Source organism: Aegilops tauschii, chromosome 6 (genome assembly GCF_002575655.3).
Source record: "Aegilops tauschii subsp. strangulata cultivar AL8/78 chromosome 6, Aet v6.0, whole genome shotgun sequence".
In the NCBI taxonomy this organism is placed as follows: Eukaryota; Viridiplantae; Streptophyta; class Magnoliopsida; order Poales; family Poaceae; genus Aegilops; species Aegilops tauschii.
The window spans coordinates 492,346,503-492,362,130 of NC_053040.3; the positions used below are offsets into that span (position 1 = coordinate 492,346,503).

A 15,628-nucleotide genomic window follows, 5' to 3' on the forward strand; every position below is an offset into this window, starting at 1 on the left:
TGGGTTCATTAACACAAATCTCATAGATGCATATATGGTTGAATTTCAGGCTAGAGATACCGAGGCCAAGCTGCTACAATCGTTTGTATTAAATCAAAACAAAGCTATAATACTCTTCCCTTGCGAATTCAAGTGAGTGTTACTATCTTGTGCATATTCGGTTTCCCTTATTAGTCGAGGTTATAGTAATGTAATTGATGAGTTATGCATGCATGCGCAGGTTCCACTATATCCTCCTAGAAATTAAGCTTGAGCAGGGACTAGTGAGCGTGTTAGACTCGAGACGAAAAGATCCCAAGGAGTATGCGGACATGACTGAAATTCTAGAGAAGTAAGTTAAATCGATCATTATCGCACCTGTCACAGCCTGATTTTTGGCCCTTTCTTTTTCATTTGTTTTTCTGAGATTTTTGCTTGAGTTTTCTTTTTCCGTGGCTTTGTGGTCTGGAAACTGAAGAAGATGCCCTCTTCTTTATTTCCAGAGTGGCTTGTCATCCTCAAATATTTCCCTAGATCATATCATTTCCATCCTAGCCCAATCCCAAAATTCTTTTGCTAGGGAATATTCCTTTTTCTATTAAAGGAATAACCCTGTCTGCCCTAGGTTGTGAAGCAACCTATATTTCCATCACTCCTAAAATTTCCAAATAATTCTCATAAATTGTTTGCGTCCTATCTTCATCAAATATGGCAACACTTTGCATTTCCATGTTCAAAATATTCCTCCAATAATTCTTTTCCCATTCTGCCCTAAATGGCACTTTGTGAAGCAAGTGCTATTTTCCTTTGCCGAATTGCCCTCAAACTCCTTGGAAATCTTTTCCTGTCCATATCATTGCCACATGCCAAAATGAAACCTCATTTTCCTAGTAGTCATTTAATTATGATTTTCCAAAGTTTCTGTCCAGAAAGAAACTTTGTGAAGGAGGTACAAGCTAGACATATCCAAATGAGTAGAAATTTTGCATGATCCTTCATATCATCAAATCATAGCCCTCCCCCAATGTAGAGCTCATGTAATGCCTCCATGTGAGCTCATGTTCAATTCTTGTATTCTGTCCAAAATTTCAGTTTGTTAAGCAAGTATATTTTATCTTGCTCCATTATGTCTGTAAATTTTCCTAGGCCTTATATTATCCATATTACCTATCTCCACCCAATTTGGGCATATTTCATACAGCCATTTTCCCTCTAGAATATTTGCAAGCTTCTGGTCAGTGGGGATGTTTGTGAAGGAAGTACCATTTTGGTTAATCCAAATGTTATGAAACCTTTTGCAGAATCTTCATATGACCAAATAACTCAGCCTTGCCCTAGTTGAGCTCAGGTGGCTTGACCATTTGAGTGCATCATCCTGCTTTCTTTTCTGGACCAGTTTATGCATTTGCAAAGCAAGTGTATTAATTCTTGGTCCAAATCCCCTCCAAATCTCCAGGATCATATTCCTTCCTAATCTAAACCTCCCAGACAACTCCATTGACCCCAATTATCTCACTGTTGATCAGCAGTACTCATCCAAAATTGATACAGCAACCTTCAGAGGAGTTATCCCATCGATCCAGTGAACCTCTTCTTGATATATCTACTTCCTCAGCCTCTCTGATGGAAGGAAAAAACACTAGACAACGTTTCCTTACCTCTTGCGTCCCCTCCTTGCCGGCCACAGTGGTGACCACCGTTTTGGCATGTCACCCGCGCGCTCTAGCGCCTCTGTCATCTTCCCCCTTGCTGTGCGTTTGTCCCCTCGTCGCCTAGCCTTGTCTAGCAGCTTCCCCGAGAAATCGCCGTCTCTCTGGAGCGCTTGCCCCCTCCGATTTCCTCTCCGGTGAGCCGTCCCCGTCGCCGCACAGTAGCACCCGTGAGCATCGTCGTTTCCTCGGCCATGTCTTCTTCCCCCTCTTGTCCCCGAGCCCCTCTCGTCTCCGTGACCCTCGTCCACTTCCCCCTCGTCGCTGTCTGAGCTTGGCCGCGAGCACACGCGTCCGCGGCGCCGGCCACGCGTCCGCGGCGACGCCAGCTCGGCCAGCCCCTCCCCCGTCTATTTAAGGCCTCCCCGACCTCGCCTCTCTTCACCAGCGCTCCTCCCTCACTCCCTGAGCCCTTCCTAGCCAACCCCTCGAGCTCGAGGAGCTCTCTGTGGTCGCCATTGCCTCCATGGCCGCCACCTCCCCTCGCTCAAATTCGGGCAAGCCCGAGCGCTCATCTTCCCCTAGTCGCCACCAATAGAAGCCCCTCACTCCTGCGATCCTCCCCACGCCCTCTCCCCCTCGCCGGATCCACGGTGGCCTCAGGCCCATCCGCACCCGAAGCCATTCCCGCCGGAGTCTTCACCACCGCTGCCTCGGTCCGTCCCGGAGTCCGTGCACCCCAGGGATGGATGCGCCACTCTTCCACGAGCTCGCCGGTGTGCCGAGCACTGTGAGAGGTGGCCGGAGCCGGCCGGACGGCAGCCCGCAGCGCGCGCCTTCCCTCTGTGCAGCGGGCGCGCGAGAGGTTGAAGACGAGGTGAGGAAGAGAGAGAGAGGTGCGCGGGCCCCACGCGTCAGTGAGCCAGGAGCCGGCCCCGCGTCGACTCGGCCCGCTGACGTGGCAAGTGGAGACGTAATTGCGCGAGCACGTTTTCATCTACCGAAAGGGTATTTCCAATTTGCGCCTCTGCCTTATCCACTCAGGGACCCGTCTGTGAATATTCTTTTTACAGAAAAGTCCCTGATGTTCCAACCCTCATATCTCCGCAACCGTAACTCCGATTTAGGTGATTCCAACGCCCACGTCTTCGTCTCGTTGAGCCCGTTCTGTTCCTATCATTTTCACTATGTTTCAACATTCTGAAAATGACCATGTTGCCCTTGCCCTAATCAGCCCCCTTCGAGAGAGTACCCTTTCCGGCGATTCCTTCCGCGGTCATTCCGCACTTCTTCCCGGAGTATCCTTCATCCCCAGGCAAGCCACAACCACCATTTGCATGATAGCCATGCAGAATCCTTGATTTTCAACTTGAATCTTTAATAATTGTCTGTTTGTTTTGCTTCTGCGGTTGGTATTTCAGTTAGGCTTATGGATCGGTGTTTACCGTCCTACTATGTTTTCTTGCACTCTGTTAACATGCTCTACCTGCTAGTATTACTTTCATATGCCATGCTTGATAGTAGTACATGTTGGCGCTGGTCTTCGGTGCATGACTGTCGTCTGCTCCGAGTACTGTTGTTATGCATGTTTCTTTGCATCCAGTTGATTAAATACTTGCATGGTAGTTTTATCGTTATATTATTGCATGGTATTTATTGTTGATGTTAGTGGTCATGTTATGCTTTGGGTAGTGCTCTAGTTGTGATATTCATGCTCGTCACTATGCCATGCTCATCCAGATATATGGTTAAATGTTGTTGTTATTCTCGTTGATTGTGATGCACCCCCATGCTTATGTTAGTATCATGTCCATGCATTGTAGTTGCATCATGTTACTTTTATCATGCCTCAGCATATTGCATTCAAGTTTAACCGGATTAAATTGAACTTGAACAACTGTTGGCTGAGTCATGGTGCCACCATATCGTGCTAACCAGTGCAATCACGCTTACCCTATGGGGGGGTCCTAATTGGGTCTACTGTCATGCCTCTCACCGGTGCCTCCCGCGAGGGAAGGTTATGCGCGGGCGCTACCCTGATCAGGTAAGACGGCATATACCTTGTGTGCTCGTTTTTCTTTTTATGGATCCTTGTCCCCGTTTGGGACCTTTTGCCACGACGGTGGCCGTTGGTGCCTTTGGTAGGCACGGGGCCACCCAGGACCAAGCCCAAAGGGGAGTTGGTCGGAGTGGCCGGGAGAGTGTCATGACAGTAGGACGGTTTTGTCGGAACGCTTTGGTCCACCTGAATGGGAGTGTGAGGCCAGGGTTCCGTGGTGTGGGTACAGTGTGCTAACCTCTGCAGAGTGTGTGTTTAATCTATCGATAGCCGCGCCCGCGGATATGGGCCCAGTTATGTTGGGGAACGTAGCAGAAATTCAAAATTTTCTACGCATCACCAAGATCAATCTATGGAGTTTACTAGAAACGAGAGGAAAGGGGTGCATCTACATACCCTTGTAGATCGCGCGCGGAAGCGTTCAAGAGAACGGGGTTGATGGAGTCGTACTCGTCGTGATCCAAATCACCGATGATTCTAGCGCCGAACGGACGGCACCTCCGCGTTCAACACACGTACGGTTGAGAGAGACGTCTCCTCCTTCTTGATCCAGCAAGGGGGAAGGAGAGGTTGATGGAGATCCAGCAGCACGACGGCGTGGTGGTGGAAGCAGCAGGGATCTCGGCAGGGCTTCGCCAAGCTCAGCGAGAGAGAGAGGTGTTACAGGGAAGAGGGAGGCGCCAGGGGCTTGGATGCACAGCCCTCCCTCCCCCCTCTTTATATAGGGGCCCTGTGGGGGGGGCGCCGGCCCTAGAGATCCAATCTCAAGGGGGGCGGCGGCCAAGGGCCCCCCCCCCCCAAGTCAGGTGGGGCGCCCCCCACCCCCAGGGTTTCCAACCCTAGGCGCAGGGGAAGGCCCATGGGGGGCGCACCAGCCCACCAGGGGCTGGTTCCCTTCCCACTTCAGCCCATGGGGCCCTCCGGGATAGGTGGCCCCACCCGGTGGACCCCCGGGACCCTTCCGGTGGTCCCGGTACAATACCGGTGACCCCCGAAACTTTCCCGGTGGCCGAAACTGGACTTCCTATATACAAATCTTTACCTTCGGACCATTCCGGAACTCCTCGTGATGTCCGGGATCTCATCCCGGACTCTGAAAAACTTTCGGGTTACCGCATACTAATATCTCTACAACCCTAGCGTCACCGAACCTTAAGTGTGTAGACCCTACGGGTTCGGGAGACACGCATACATGACCGAGACGACTCTCTGGTCAATAACCAACAGCGGGATCTGGATACCCATGTTGGCTCCCACATGCTCCTCGATGATCTCATCGGATGAACCACGATGTCGAGGTTCAATCAATCCCGTATACAATTCCCTTTGTCTATCGGTATGTTACTTGCCCAAGATTCGATCGTCGGTATCCCAATACCTCGTTCAATCTCGTTACCGACAAGTCACTTTACTCGTACCGTAGTGCATGATCCCGTGACCAACCACTTGGTCACATTGAGCTCATTATGATGATGCATTACCGAGTGGGCCCAGAGATACCTCTCCGTCATACGGAGTGACAAATCCCAATCTCGATTCGTGCCAACCCAACAGACACTTTCGGAGATACCTGTAGTGTACCTTTATAACCACCCAGTTACGTTGTGACGTTTGGTACACCCAAAGCATTCCTACGGTATCCGGGAGTTGCACAATCTCATGGTCTAAGGAAACGATACTTGACATTAGAAAAGCTCTTAGCAAACGAACTACACGATCTTGTGCTATGCTTAGGATTGGGTCTTGTCCATCACATCATTCTCCTAATGATGTGATCCCGTTATCAATGACATCCAATGTCCATGGTCAGGAAACCATAACCATCTATTGATCAACGAGGTAGTCAACTAGAGGCGTACTAGGGACATGTTGTGGTCTATGTATTCACACATGGATTACGGTTTCTAGTTAATACAATTATAGCATGAACAATAGACAATTATCATGAACAAGGAAATACAATAATAACCATTTTATTATTGCCTCTAGGGCATATTTCTAACAGTCTCCCACTTGCACTAGAGTCAATAATATAGTTCACATCACTATGTGATTGTAATGAATCCAACACCCATGGTGTTTTATCATATCACGCTTGTGAGAGAGGTTATTAGTCTACGGGTCTGAACCTTTCAGATCCGTGTGTGCTTTACAAATCTCTATGTCATCTTGTAGATGCAGCTACCACGCGCTACTTGGAGCTATTCCAAATAACTTCTCTACTATACGAATCCGGTTTACTACTCAGAGTCATCCGGATTAGTGTCAAAGTTTGCATCGACGTAACCCTTTACGACGAACTCTTTTACCACCTCCATAATCGAGAAAATTCCTTAGTCCACTAATTACTAAGGATAAGTTCGACCGCTGTCATGTGATCTATTCCTGGATCACTATTGTACCCCTTGACTAACTCATGGCAAGGCACACTTCAGGTGCGGTACACAGCATGGCATACTGTAGAGCCTACGTCTAAAGCATAGGGGACGACCTTCGTCCTTGCTCTCTCTTCTGCCGTGGTCAGGTCTTGAGTCTTACTCAATACTCACACCTTGTACCACAGCCAAGAACTCCTTCTTTGCTGATCTATTTTGAACTCCTTCAAAATCTTGTCACGGTATGTATTCATTTGAAAGTACTATTAAGCGTTTTTGATCTATCCTTATAGATCTTGATGCTCAATGTTCAAGTAGCTTAATCCAGGTTTTCCATTGAAAAACACTTTTCAAATAACCCTGTATGCTTTCCAGAAATTCTACATCATTTCTGATCAACACTATGTTAACAACATATACTCATCAAAAATCTATAGTGCTCCCACTCACTTCTTTGGAAATATAAGTTTCTCATAAACTTTGTATAAACCCAAAATCTTTGATCATCTCATCAAAGCGTACATTCCAACTCCGAGATGCTTACTCCAGTCCTTAGAAGGATTGCTGGAGCTTTGCATACTTTTTAGCATCTTTCAGGATTGACAAAACCATCTGGTTGTATCACATACAACCTTTCCTCAAGAAAATCGTCGAGGAAACAATGTTTTGACATCCTATCTGCAAAATTTCATAAATAATGCAGTAACTGCTAATATAGTTCCAACAGACTCTTAGCATCGCTACGAGTGAGAAAATCTCATCGTAGTCAACTCCTTGAACTTGTCGGAAAACATCTTAACGACAAGTCGAGCTTTCTTAATGGTGATACTTACCATCATTGTCTGTCTTCCCTTTAAAATCCATCTGCACCCAACAGCCTTACGACCATCAAGTAGTTCTTCCAAAGTCTATACTTTGTTTTTATACATGGATCCTCTCTCGGATTTTATGGCCTCGAGCCATTCGTCGGAATCCGGGCCCACCATCGCTTCTCCATAGCTCGTAGGTTCATTGTTGTCTAGCAACATGACTTCCAAGACAGGATCACGTACCACTCTGAAGTAGCATGCATCCTTGTCGTCCTACGAGGTTTGGTAGTGACTTGATCCGAAGTTTCATGATCACTATCATAAGCTTCCACTTCAATTGGTGTAGGTGCCACAGGAACAACTTCATGTGCCCTGCTACACACTAGTTGAAATCATGGTTCAATAACCTCATCAAGTCTCCACCATCCTCCCACTCAATTCTTTCGAGAGAAACTTTTCCTCGAGAAAGGACCCGTTTCTAGAAACAATCACTTTTGCTTCCAGATCTGAAATAGGAGGTATACCCAACTGTTTTTGGGTATTCTATGAAGATGCATTTATCTGCTTTGGGTTCGAGCTTATCAGCCTGAAACTTTTCCACATAAGCGTCGCAGCCCCAAACTCTTAAGAAACGATAGCTTAGGTTTCTCTAAACCATAGTTCATACGGTGTCGTCTCAACGGAATTGCGTGGTGCCCTATTTAAAGTGAATGCGGTTGTCTCTAATGCCTAACCCATAAACGATAGTGGTAATTTGATAAGAGACATCATGGTATGCACCATATCCAATAGGGTGTAGTTATGATGTTCGGACACACCATCACACTATGGTGTTCCAGGCGGTATTAGTCGTGAAACAATTTCCACAATTTCTTAATTGTGTGCCAAACTCGTAACTCAGATATTCATCTCTATGATCATATCACAGACATTTTATCCTCTTGTCACGACGATCTTCAACTTCACTCTGAAATTACTTGAACCTTTCAATAATTCAGACTTGTGTTTCATCAAGTAAATATACTCAGCATCTACTCAAATCATCTGTGAAGCAAGAACATAACGATATCCACTGCATGCCTCAGCACTCATTGGACTGCACACATCAAAATGCATTACTACCAACAAGTTGCTTTCTTGTTCCATCTTACTAAAAACGAGGCCTTTCAGTCATCTTGCCCATGTGGTATGATTTGCATGTCTCAAGTGATTCAAAATCAAGTGAGTCCAAACGATCCATCTGTATGGACTTTCTTCATGCATATATACTAATAGACATGGTTCACATGTCTCAATCTTTTCAAAAAACGAGTGAGTCCAAAGATCCATCAACATGGAGCTTCTTCATGCGTTTTATACCAATATGACTCAAGTGGCAGTGCCACAAGTATGTGGTACTATCATTACTATCTTATATCTTTTGGCATGAACATGTGTACCACTACGATCGAGATTCAATAAACCATTCATTTTAGGTGCAAGACCATTGAAGGTATTATTCAAATAGACAGAGTAACCATTATTCTCCTTAAATGAATAACCGTATTGCGATAAACATAATCCAATCATGTCCATGCTCAACGCAAACACCAAATAACAATTATTTAGGTTTAACACCAATCTCGATGGTAGAGGAAGCATGCGATGCTTGATCACATCAACCTTGGAAACACTTCCAACACATATCGTCATCTCACCTTTAGCTAGTCTCCGTTTATTCCGTAGCCTTTTATTTCGAGTTACCAACACTTAGCAACCGAACCGGTATCTAATACCCTAGTGCTACCAGGAGTACTAGTAAAGTACACATTAATATAATGTATATCCAATATACTTCTGTCGACCTTGCCTGCCTTCTCATCTACCAAGTATCTAGGGCAGTTCTGCTTCAGTGACCGTTCCCCTCATTTCGGAAGCACTTAGTCTCGGGTTTGGGTTCAACCTTGGGTTTCTTCACTAGAGCAGCACTGATTTGCCGTTTTATGAAGTATCCCTTCTTGCCCTTGCCCTTCTTGAAACTAGTTGTTTTACTAACCATCAACAATTGATGCTCCTACTTGATTTCTACTTTCGCGGTGTCAAACATCGCGAGTTGCTCAAGGATCATCATGTCTATCCCTGATATGTTATAGTTCATCACGAAGCTCTAATAGCTTGGTGTCAGTGACTATGGAGAACCATCACTATCTCATCTAGAAGATTAACTCCCACTCGATTCAAGCGATTGTAGTACTCAGACAATCTGAGCACATGCTCAACGATTGAGCTTTTCTCCCTTAGTTTGCAGGCTTAAGAAACTTGTCAGAGGTCTCATATCTCTTGACGTGGGCACGAGCCTAAAATCCCAATTTCTGCTCTTGGAACATCTCATATGTTCCGCGACGTTTCAAAATGTCTTCGGTGCCTCAATTCTAAACCGTTCAACTGAACTATCACGTAGTCATCAAAACATGTATGTCAGATGTTCGCAACATCCACAAACGACGCTCGAGGTTCAGCACACCGAGCGGTGCATTAAGGACATAAGCCTTCTGTGCAGCAATGAGGAAAATCCTCAGTTTACGGACTCAGTCCGCATAATTGCTACTATCAACTTTCAACTAAATTTTCTCTAGGAACATATCTTAAACAGTAGAACTAAAGCGTAAGCTACGACATAATTTGCAAAGACCTTTTGACTATGTTCATGATAATTAATTTCATCTAATTATTTAATGAACTCCCACTCAGATAGACATCCCTCTAGTCATCTAAGTGATACATGATCCGAGTCAACTAGGCCGTGTCCGATCATCACGTGAGACGGACTAGTCATCATCGGTGAACATCTCCATGTTGATCGTATCTACTATACGACTCAGGTTCGACCTTTCGGTCTCTTGTGTTCCGAGGCCATGTCTGTACATGCTAGGCTCATCAAGTCAACCTAAGTGTTTCGCATGTGTAAATCTGGCTTACACCCGTTGTATGCGAACGTTAGAATCTATCACACCCGATCATCACATGGTGCTTCGAAACAACGAAGCTTCGCAACGGTGCACAGTTAGGGGGAACACGTCTCTTGAAATTTTAGTGAGGGATCATCTTATTTATGCTACCGTCGTTCTAAGCAAATAAGATGTAAACATGACAAACATCACATGCAAATCATAAAGTGACATGATATGGCCAATATCATCTTGCGCCTTTGGTCTCCATCTTCGAGGCGCGGCATGATCACCTTCGTCACCGGCATGACACCATGATCTCCATCATCGTGTCTTCATGAAGTTGTCTCGCCAACTATTACTTCTACTACTATGGCTAACGGTTAGCAATAAAGTAAAGTAATTACATGGCGTTTTCATTGACACGCAGGTCATACAAAAAATAAAGACAACTCCTATGGCTCCTGCCGGTTGTCATACTCATCGACATGCAAGTCGTGATTCCTATTACAAGAACATGATCAATCTCATACATCACATATATAATTCATCACATCCTTTTGGCCATATCACATCACATAGCATACCCTGCAAAAACAAGTTAGACGTCCTCTAATTGTTGTTGCATGTTTTACGTGGCTGCTATGGGTTTCTAGCAAGAACGTTTCTTATCTACGCAAAAGCCACAACGGTGATATGCCAATTGCTATTTACCCTTCATAAGGACCCTCTTCATCGAATCCGATCCGACTAAAGTGGGAGAGACAGACACCCGCTAGCCACCTTATGCATCAAGTGCATGTCAGTCGGTGGAACCTGTCTCACGTAAGAGTACGTGTAAGGTCGGTCCGGGCCGCTTCATCCCACAATGCCGCCGAATCAAGATAAGACTAGTAACGGCAAGCAAGTTGAACAAATCATCGCCCACAACTACTTTGTGTTCTACTTGTGCATAGAATCTACGCATAGACCTAGCTGATGATGCCACTGTTGGGGAACGTAGCAGAAATTCAAAATTTTCTACGCATCACCAAGATCAATCTATGGAGTTTACTAGCAACGAGAGGGAAGGAGTGCATCTACATACCCTTGTAGATCGCGAGCGGAAGCGTTCAAGAGAACGGGGTTGATGGAGTCGTACTCGTCGTGATCCAAATCACCGATGATCCTAGCGCCGAACGGACGGCACCTCCGCGTTCAACACACGTGCGGTTGGGAGAGACGTCTCCTCCTTCTTGATCCAGCAAGGGGGAAGGAGAGGTTGATGGAGATCCAGCAGCACGACGGCGTGGTGGTGGAAGCAGCGGGGATCTCGGCAGGGCTTCGCCAAGCTCAGCGAGAGGGAGAGGTGTTACGGGGAAGAGGGAGGCGCCAGGGGCTTGGATGCACAGGCCTCCCTCCCCCCCTCTTTATATAGGGGCCCTGTGGGGGGGGGCACCGGCCCTAGAGATCCAATCTCAAGGGGGGGGCGGCGGCCAAGGGGGAAACTTGCCCCGCAAGTCAGGTGGGGCGCCCCCCACCCCCAGGGTTTCCAACCTTAGGCGCAGGGGAAGGCCCATGGGGGCGCACCAGCCCACCAGGGGCTGGTTCCCTTCCCACTTCAGCCCATGGGGCCCTCCGGGATAGGTGGCCCCATCCGGTGGACCCCCGGTACCCTTCCGGTGGTCCCGGTACAATACCGGTGACCCCCGAAATTTTCCCGGTGGCCGAAACTGGACTTCCTATATACAAATCTTTACCTCCGGACAATTCCGGAACTCCTCGTGATGTCCGGGATCTCATCCGGGACTCCGAACAACTTTTGGGTTACCGCATACTAATATCTCTACAACCCTAGCGTCACCGAACCTTAAGTGTGTAGACCCTACGGGTTCGGGAGACACGCAGACATGACCGAGACGACTCTTCGATCAATAACCAACAGCGGGATCTGGATACCCATGTTGGCTCCCACATGCTCCTCGATGATCTCATCGGATGAACCACGATGTCGAGGATTCAATCAATCCCGTATACAATTCCCTTTGTCTATCGGTATGTTACTTGCCCGAGATTCGATCGTCGGTATCCCAATACCTCGTTCAATCTCGTTACCGACAAGTCACTTTACTCGTACCGTAATGCATGATCCCGTGACCAACCACTTGGTCACATTGAGCTCATTATGATGATGCATTACCGAGTGGGCCCAGAGATACCTCTCCGTCATACGGAGTGACAAATCCCAATCTCGATTCGTGCCAACCCAACAGACACTTTCGGAGATACGTGTAGTGTACCTTTATAGCCACCCAGTTACATTGTGACGTTTGGTACACCCAAAGCATTCCTACGGTATCCGGGAGTTGCACAATCTCATGGTCTAAGGAAACGATACTTGACATTAGAAAAGCTCTTAGCAAACGAACTACACGATCTTGTGCTATGCTTAGGATTGGGTCTTGTCCATCACATCAATCTCCTAATGATGTGATCCAGTTATCAATGACATCCAATGTCCATGGTCAGGAAACCATAACCATCTATTGATCAACGAGCTAGTCAACTAGAGGCTTACTAGGGACATGTTGTGGTTTATGTATTCACACATGTATTATGGTTTCCAGTTAATACAATTATAGCATGAACAATAGACAATTATCATGAACAAGGAAATACAATAATAACCATTTTGTTATTGCCTCTAGGGCATATTTCCAACAAGTTCGTGTCAGTCACACTATGGGTCAACAGTAATAATAATAATTTGCTTAATAACAACCCCGGTTCTATGATGAAAGAAGTTGGTTGATATTTATGTGATCGTGAGAGGATCACTGAGGTATCGTGAAAACCGACTTGTTGGATATTTGTGGTGTTATGCGAAAGTCAAGGGTAAAGGTCAAGCTCCTTGTGGTCATAAATGATTACTACGGTATTGTTAATAGCAAGCTTGATTGGATCCTGAGATGATCGTGTGATGTCAGCGATGGTAAGTGCTACACGTGATGGTTACAATGTAACCCGAGAAGAGTAAGTTGGTGCATGATAGTTTCATCATGTTGCATGCTAGTCTCATCATGTTCTTATGTTTATGCCATGCTCGTATTGTTCTAGCGGTATCATCTTGTTGATGCTATGATTGATCTGATAGTATCATGTTAATCCTTGTTAACCTGTAAGTGCCATGCTGTTGTTTGTCTTGATTGCTTTGGTTGTTGTGAGCTTGCGAGTACATTCATTGTACTGACCTGGCGTGTCATGCCAGTTTGCAGGTCATGACAGATTTGATTGCTTGTTTGCCGTGGATTCCTTGTTTGCGAGCTAGGATAAGCGTTCCAGCCAGAGTCCCTGTGGAGTGGGGTTCACCACCGTCGCCGTCATTCCACTGCCAGTAGTCATTCCGCTACGTCGTGTTGTTCTGCTGCTTGCATGGAGCAACCATGGCAGGCGTAGTTTCGCCGTGCCAATGTAACCCCCTTGTACCCACATAGATTGCAATAAAGAGCTGGTTTGTTCTATGCTAAGCAGTGCCGTATTCCAGAAGACTTCTCCTCGATCTCTGGGCTGGAATACGGGGCGTTTCGGTTTCTCCGAGCCAGGGTGCCACAACACCATATCGGCAACTTTGTTCATTTCCTGATATCAAGTAATTGTTTTCTTTGTCTGGCAGGGTTTGGAAAAAATTCACCTCAAAAACTCCGGGACTGCCGAAGAAGCTGCAATTTAGACACCCGAAAGTAAGTACTATAGTAGCATGTTCCACACATCTCCTAGTGATTCAAGCGCTAGTTTCATCAATACCATTTAGCATGCTTGCTAATTATCAGTTTGATTGACCTCTATTTCTTGTAAAGTGGTTGTGGCAGGAACAAGAGAATGATTATTGTGGATACTACATTTATGAGTCCATCCGCCACACGACCTGTGAGCGGGGCTACTCTGACAAACAATATGAAGTGCGTAAATAATAATATTCATAATTTTATTTTATTACTATCATTTGTGTTCAGTTTCATATTCATATATATGTATTGACCCCCTTCTTCAAATTAGATATTTCGGATGTGGGATGAACTCCTACCACCAGATCGTATGCGAGCAATTCAAGAGGAATTGGCGGCATTCTTTCTTGACCACGTGATCGCTAAAGACGGAGAATACCATGTGGACCCTGAGTTTATTTTTAATTAGGAGATTATATTGTAAGAGAAAATTATATTGTATATATGTAGCCAGTAGCGTCGGATAGATATACGAGAGCTTGTTGTTCGACCAATCTCTCAGAGAAGGAGAGGTGGTCGATATCACTTCTCTCTGTATGCATATGTTCATGACGATCTTCTGTTTCCTTCATTTGCTTACTAGCTAGCGTGTCTAGTCCTCTCTATACGTATAGTACGTAGCGTCGACCAAGCACGGAGATAAGAGAGGACACTTCTCTCTATTAATTAGCTAGCTTACACAATATATGAAACACCTAAATAAACCCCGCAAAATCGCCTAAAACCCCCCTTTAAAAAAACCCAGCATCTGAAATGCTGACGCGTGGATGCCTATTGATCCCGGTTGGTGCCATCAACCATGACCAAAGGGCCTCCTGCCTGGGCTCGCCGCACCGGCCATGTGGAGGCCCATCTGTCCCGGTTTGTGTAAGAACCGGGACTAAAGGTCTAGGGCATTAGTAACGACACTTTAGTCCCGATTCAACAACCGGGACAAATGGCCTTTACGAACCGGGACAATAGACCTTTTTCTACTGGTGCATGGAGTAGAGCACACCGGTGAGGAACGGGAGGGTGGCCTGGTTCAGCTCATGGGAAGAGGCGGGTTTTTGAAGGAGTGGCTTGGTGTGCGTCGACAGCGTCGAGGATTTGTTGGTGTACACATGCAAATATTTTCCATTCCAGTGAAAAGTATACGCAGATACATGACATGTTATAGTCTTCTTTCTTAGCACCGCTAGCAAGCCATACAGGCCAGGATGGTTGCTCACTTCCCTTTCATGGGCTGCATGGAGCAGCCCTTGTGTGAGCAACAGTCGACGGTTGATGCTCTGGATTCTGGAAGTTGTGGCCGAGCTTGAAGATGGCCATGAAAGTGGCTACCAGTTCATCGGAGAGCTTCACGAGCGCCTTTCCGAGAAGCCACCTCGCAGCGTCGACATACACCTTCATCACCTCCTCCAGCCAATTATTGGGTTTGTAATGTGCGTGCAGTTTGGTGGATGGCCTCAATGTGCTCGTCTTTATAGCCAGCCAGTGCATTGCTAGCGTGGTCGTGTTTCTCACCATTGTTTGATGTGCGCTCAGAGGATGGAGCGGGTCGAGGTTTTTTCTTTCTTTCTCTAAGATCAAAACTAGAAAATTTAGGTGCAAAATACATACAAACATATACTCTCTGCGTTCGAAAATACTTTTCGGGGGAAATGGATGGACGTATTTTAGTTCTAGATACATCCACTTTTATCTATTTCCTCGACAAGTATTTTCAGGTGGAGGAAGTAGATGATTACATGGGAAAATATCTAGTGATACAAACCCGTATATGCTCCCAATTTAACAAGTACAAAATTAGACATTTTAAATAGTTCTAAAGGAAATCAGATCTAAATTTGAAATACACATGGAGAGGGAAAAACTATAAATCTAGATGTGAATAGTGTCATTTTTTGCTTTTGCCTTTTTTTAGTTGTTGAATGTTTTTGAGATAGCTAACCGCTTATTTCAAGCGGAGCTTTTGTCTTCTTTTGACATTATTCATAACGGATTTTACTTCTTTTTGTTTCTCAAAGTGTATTTCAGATCTGAATTTTTAGGGCCACATGTGTGGGAGCAACTAGTTAAAGAGC

General features: G+C 45.8%; 1 long non-coding RNA gene across 1 annotated transcript; it reads left to right on the top strand.

The window, feature by feature from the left end:
- The first annotated feature begins 10,319 nt into the window (after nucleotides 1–10,319).
- On the top strand, nucleotides 10,320–14,133 carry LOC120966019 (uncharacterized). Its single transcript, XR_005758974.2, has 3 exons — nucleotides 10,320–13,517; nucleotides 13,635–13,736; nucleotides 13,834–14,133. It is a non-coding gene; the product is annotated as an uncharacterized lncRNA (long non-coding RNA).
- Nucleotides 14,134–15,628: the final 1,495 nt, after the last annotated feature.